A 6,218-nucleotide genomic window follows, 5' to 3' on the forward strand; every position below is an offset into this window, starting at 1 on the left:
GAGGGGACAAAAGAATATGTCCCAAATTAAGGAATGGGACAAAGCCACAGCAAGATACATAAGCAAAGAAGAGATAAGTAATATACCTGATAGAGAATTTAAAGTAATGGTCATAAAGATACTCACTGAACTTAAGAAAAGAATAGAGGACATCAGTGAAACATTTAACAAGTAAAAAAGAAGCGATCAGAGGTGAAGAACACAATAAATGAAATTGAAAACACACTAGATGGAATAAATAGGTGAAAGGAAGCATAATGAATTAGTGACCTGGAGGACAGAGTAATGGAAATTAGTCAAGCCGAACAGATGAGAGGAAAAAAATATGCAAAATGAGAACAGACTTAGAGAACTCAGTGAACCCATTAAGTATAATAACATTCACAGTTAGAGATCCCAGAAGAAGAGAAAGAAAAGGGGGCAGAAATTTTATTTGAAGAAATAATAGCTGAAAACTGTCCTAATCTGAGGAAGGAAACAGATATGCAGATCCAAGTGACAGAGATATCTTCCAACAAAATCAATCCAAAGAGATCTACACCAAGATACTTAGAAATTAAAATGACAAAAAAAATGATAAAGAGAGAATTTTAAACAGAGCAAGAGAAAAGAAGACAATTATATACCAGGACAAACCCATAAGTCTATCAGTGGAATTTTCAGCAGAAACACTACAGGCCAGAAGAGAGTGGCATGATATATTCAAAGTGCTAAAAGGAAATAAAATTGAAACCAAGAATACTATATCTAGCAAGGCTATCATTCAGAATAGAAGGAGAGATAAAGAGTTTGCCAGAAAAACAAAGTTAAAGGAGGTCATGACCACTTATCAGCCCTATAAGGAATTATAAAGGAGACTCTGAGTGGAAAGGAAAGACTGAGTAGGAAAAGTAGGAAGCACAAAAAACATGAAAATAAGTATATCTGTAAAAACTCAGGTGACTCACACATACAAAAAGGATGTAAAGTATGACACCATATACCTAAAACATGAGGAGCAGTGGAGTAAAGAATGGGCTCAAACTTATGCAACCATCAACTTCATGTAGACTGCTATGTACAGAGATTATTATACAAAACCTAATGGTAACCACAAATCAGAAACCAGTAACAGATGTGCAAAAAATAAATAGAAAGAAATCCAAGTATATCACTAATGAAAACTAGCAAACTATAAGAGAAGAAGGGAACAGAAAAGAACAAAAACAGCCACAGAACAAGTAACAAAATGTCAATAAATACATACTTATCAATAATTACTGCAAATATAAATGAACTAAATGCTCCAGTCGAAAGACATAGCATAACAAAATGGATTTTTAAAAAACAAGACCTATCTATGTGCTTCCTACAAGACTCACTTCAGAACTAAAGACACCTGCAGATTGAAAGTGAAAGGATAGAGAAACTTTTATCATGCAAATGGTTGTGAAAAGAAAGCTAGGGTAGTAATACATGTATCAGACAAAATAGACTTTAAAACAAAGACTAACAAGAAAGAAAGAAGGATGCTATATAATGGTAAAGAGAGCAAGCCAACAAAAAGATATAACAGTTGTAAATATTTTTGCATCCAACATGGGAGCACCCACATACATAAAACTGTTAATAGCAGGCATAAAGGAAATAGCTGATAGTAATATAATAATAGTAAGAGACTTTAACACCCACTTCCATTGTTGGACAGATCCAAAAGAAAATCAACAAGGAAACAGTGGTTTTAATGACACAATGGACCAGATTTATTTAACAGATATATTCAGGAGAATATACTAGATAGAAGTGTACACCTTCTTTTCAAGTGCACATGGAACATTCTCCAGAATGGATTATATATCAGGCCACAAAACAAGTCTCAATAAATCAAAAAAGATGAAAGTCATACTATACATCTTTTTTTACCACAATGCCATGAAACTAGTAATTAACACAAGAAAAAAATTCCAGAAAGAACACAGATGCATGGAGGTTGCATAACATGCTACTAAACAATTAATAGATCAATAAAGAAATCAAAGAAGAAATAAAAAATCACATGCAGAGAAATAAAAACGAAAACATGATAGTCCAAATTTTTTGAGATGCAGCAAAAGCTGTTTTAAGAGAGAAGTTTATAGCAATACAGGCCTACCTAAAGAAGCAAGAACTCTCTAATAAACAACCGAACTTTACACATACAGGAGCTAGAAAAAGAAGACCATACAAAACCAAGACCAGTTGAAGGACAGAAATAATAAAGATTAGAGCAGAAATAAATAATAAAGAAACTAAAAAACCAGTAGAACAGATCAATGAAACCAGAAGGTTATTCTTTGCAAAAATCAATAAAACTGCTAAACCTCTAGCCAGACCCATCAACAAAAAAAGAAGAAAAAGAGAGAGAGAGTGGATTCAAATAAACAAAATCAGAAATGAAAGAGGAGAAATAACAACTGACACCACAAAAATACAAAGGATTGTAAGAGAATATTATGAAAAATATTTCAACAAATTAGACAAAAGAAATAGACAAATTCCTAGAAACATAACCTACCAAAACTGAAGCAGGAAGAAATAAAAAATTTGAACCGATTGACTTCCAGCAATGAAATTGAATCAGTAATCAAAAAACTCCCAACAAACCAAAGTCCAGGACCAAATGGCTTCATAGGTGAAGTCTACCAAACATTAGTTATTACCTATTCTTCTCAAACTATTCCAAAAAATAGAAGGAAAACTTCCAAACTCATTCTACGAAGCCAGCATTATCCAGATACTCAAACCAGATAAAGACATTACAAAAAAAGAAAACTACAGTCCAATACCTCTGCTGAACATAGATGCAAAAATCCTCAACAAAATATTAGCAAGCCAAACCCAACAATACATTAAAAAAATCATTCACTATGGTTAAGTAGGATTTATCCCTGGAACCAAGAGTGGAACAATATTTGTGAATCAGCCAATGTGATACATCACATTAATAAAAGGACAAAAACCATATGATCATCTCAATAGATAACATAAAAATCATTTGACAAAATACAATGTCTATTTATGATAAAAGTGCTTTACCAAAGTGGTTTGGAAGGAACATTCTTCAACATAATAAAGACCTCATATAAAAAAATCCGCAAACATATTTAACAGGAAAAACAAGTTTTCAAGTTTTCCCCTAAGCTTCTCCCCTAAAGTCAAGAACAAGACAAGAATTTTTTCCACTCTTATCATTTTTGTTCAACGTAGTAGTTCAAGTCTTAGCCACAGCAATCGGATAACAGAAAAGAATAAAAGGCATCCAAATTGGTAAAGAAGGAGCAAAACTTTCACTATTTGCAAATGACATGATACTGTACACACAAAACCCTAAAGATTCCACCAAAAAACTGCTAAAACTGATTGTTAAATGTCTATATTACCCAAATTTATCTACACATTTAATTAAATTCCTATCAAAAGATCAACAACATTTTTTCACAAAACTAGAACAAAAAGTCCCAATATTTTTATGGAACCACAAAAGACCCCTAATAGCCAGGGCAATATTGAAAAGGAAAAACAAAAATAGAGGTATCACAATTCCAGTATGCAAGTTATATTATAAGGCTGTTCTTATGTTATAACGACACCTAGGTGGCTTAACAGTTGAGCATTGGCCTTTGGCTCAGGGCATGATCCTGGGATCGAGTTCCACATCTTCTCCCTCTGCCTCTGTCTCTGCCTCTCTCTGTGTCTCTCATGAATAAATAAACAAAATATTTTTTTAAAAGGCTGTAACAATCAAAACAGTATGGTACTGGTAAAAAATAGACACACAGATCAATAGAACAGAAGAGAGAGCCAAGAAATGAACTGATGATGTTATGGTCAATTAGTTGACAAAGGAAGCAAGAATGTGCAACAGGTAAAAGATAGTATCTTCAAAAATGATGTTTGGAAAACTGGACAGCTACATGCAAAAGAATGAAACTGGACCATTTTCTTATGCATACACAAAAATAAACTCAAAATGGATTAAGAACCTAATTGCGAGACCTGAAACCATAAAAATCCTAGAAGAGAACACAGACAATAATTTCTCTGACATTGGCCCTGACAACATTTCTAAATATGTCTTCTGAAGTGAGGGAAGCAAAAGCAAAAATAAACTACTGGGACTACATCAAAACAAAAACTTATGCACAGCAAAGGAAACAACCAATAAAGCTAAAAAACAACCTACTTGAATGGGAGAAGATATTTGCAAATGACATATCCAATAAAACATTAGTATCCAAAACATGTAAGGAGCTGATATAATCCAGCACCAAAAAAACCCCACAAATAATCCAATTAAAAGTGGGTGGAACGTAAAAAAAAAAAAAAAAAAAAAAAAATGGGTGGAACGGTATGAACAGACATTTCTCCTAAGAAGACATCCAGTTGGCTAACAGACACATGAAAAGCTGCTCAATATGACTTATAATCAGAGAAATACAAGTAAAAAGTATAATAAGATGTCATCTCACACCTGTTAGAGTGTCTAAAATTAAAAAAAAAACAAAACAAAACAAAACAAAAAACAACAACTCCAGAAACAAGTGTTGGTGATAATATGGAAGAAAAGGAATTTCTGGGAATGCAAACTGGTGCGACCACTGTGAAAACCTGTACAGAGGTTTCTCAAAAAGTTAAAAATAGAACTGTCATATGATCCAGTAATCATACCACTGTGTATTTACCCAAAGAATGCGAAAACACTAATTCAAAGGGTAACATCTCCCCCCACCGCCATGTTCATCGCAGCACCATTTACAATAGCCAGATTATGGAAGCAGCCCAAGTGTGTCTATCCATAAATGATGTATAAAGAAGTTTTGATATATATATATATTTTTTATATATGTAATATGTATATTATATATGGTGTGGTGTATGTGTAATATATGTGATATATATATTACATATGGATGTGTGTATATTTATGTGTGTGTATAGACAAACACACATATAATGGAATATGACTCAGCCATAAAAATGAAATTTTGCCATTTATAACAACATGGATGGAGCTAGAGAATATTAGTGCTAAGCAAAATAAATCAGTCAGAGAAAGACAAATACCATATTATTTCACTCCTACGTGGAATTTAAGAAACAAAACGAAGAGACACAAACCAAGAAATAGACTTTTAACTATAGAGAACAAACCTGGTGGTTACCAGAGGGGAGGTGGGAAGGGTTATAGGTGAAATAGGTGATGGAGATTAAGAGTACACTTATCACGATGAGCACTGAGTAATATATGGAATTATTGAATCATTATATTGTACACCTGAAACTAATATAATGCTGTACGTTAGCTACAATGTAATTTAAAAAGAAAAGAAATACAAATTAGTGGGCACCAGCCAAACCTGCTCAATCAGTGTCTGGAAGGTTAGGGGTAGGGGAGTTGAGAGGAGGGGGGGGGTCCCAGGATTCTACATTTTAGCAAAACCTCTAGGTGATTTTTGTGCATAATAAAGTTTGAGAACCATTTATTTTGATTGTTCTTTACTGATTAAGAACATACATAAGATTCTTGTACTTATTTTCTGCCTCTTAGCAACTTAACGCTTATATGCAAACAACTTAAAAGCAGGATAAAATATTTGTTCACAGTATTCTTCAACTTTTCACTTTGCCGGCTAACCTCTTAATAGTATTTATTAGAGTCCTTTTTGCCATACAATAGATTGCCAAGATCATGATTCAGAAGCTTATTCAAATGTATTTAAAATGTTGAAATGGAAACAACCTGGAGATGTAATTGCCAAAATTTAATCAAGGATTTAATTTATAGCTCAGACTAGCCAAATGGATTTTCCCATTTTTCAGTTCACTGTTTGTACAAGGAAATTAAAAAGTATGGAATCACAAGCTGAGCAGTGAACCCTTGAAGTGTATTGCAGTGTGCTCACTGATTCTCATTTGCTATATTATATCATCCTGATCTTTGGGACTTGGAGTTTTCAAAGCTGGGCTAGAGAAAGTGGGGATGGGGGAGAAAGAGAGAAAGAGCATATATATTTTTGATCATGTTATAAATTATTGCCAGGGCATGTTAGCTCACACATTGCTATGAAAATTAATAGTATAGGTTAAATATCTTGTTTTTAATTCCATTTGTTAAAAAATACCCTTGTTTCTACATGCTGTGTCCAGCCGCCCTCAAATCTAAACTGGGAAGAAGTATGATTGAGAATTTCATTGCCTCC

At 33.3% G+C, this 6,218-nt stretch overlaps 1 protein-coding gene across 27 annotated transcripts in view; it reads left to right on the forward strand.

Moving 5' to 3' along the window:
* RBMS3 (RNA binding motif single stranded interacting protein 3) overlaps nucleotides 1-6,218 on the forward strand; it is a 1,291,910-nt gene that overhangs the window by 963,994 nt on the left and 321,698 nt on the right. The gene's annotated exons all lie outside the window — the stretch shown is intronic.

The sequence above is a fragment of the Canis lupus genome, chromosome 22 (genome assembly GCF_048164855.1).
Source record: "Canis lupus baileyi chromosome 22, mCanLup2.hap1, whole genome shotgun sequence".
Lineage (NCBI taxonomy): Eukaryota > Metazoa > Chordata > Mammalia > Carnivora > Canidae > Canis > Canis lupus.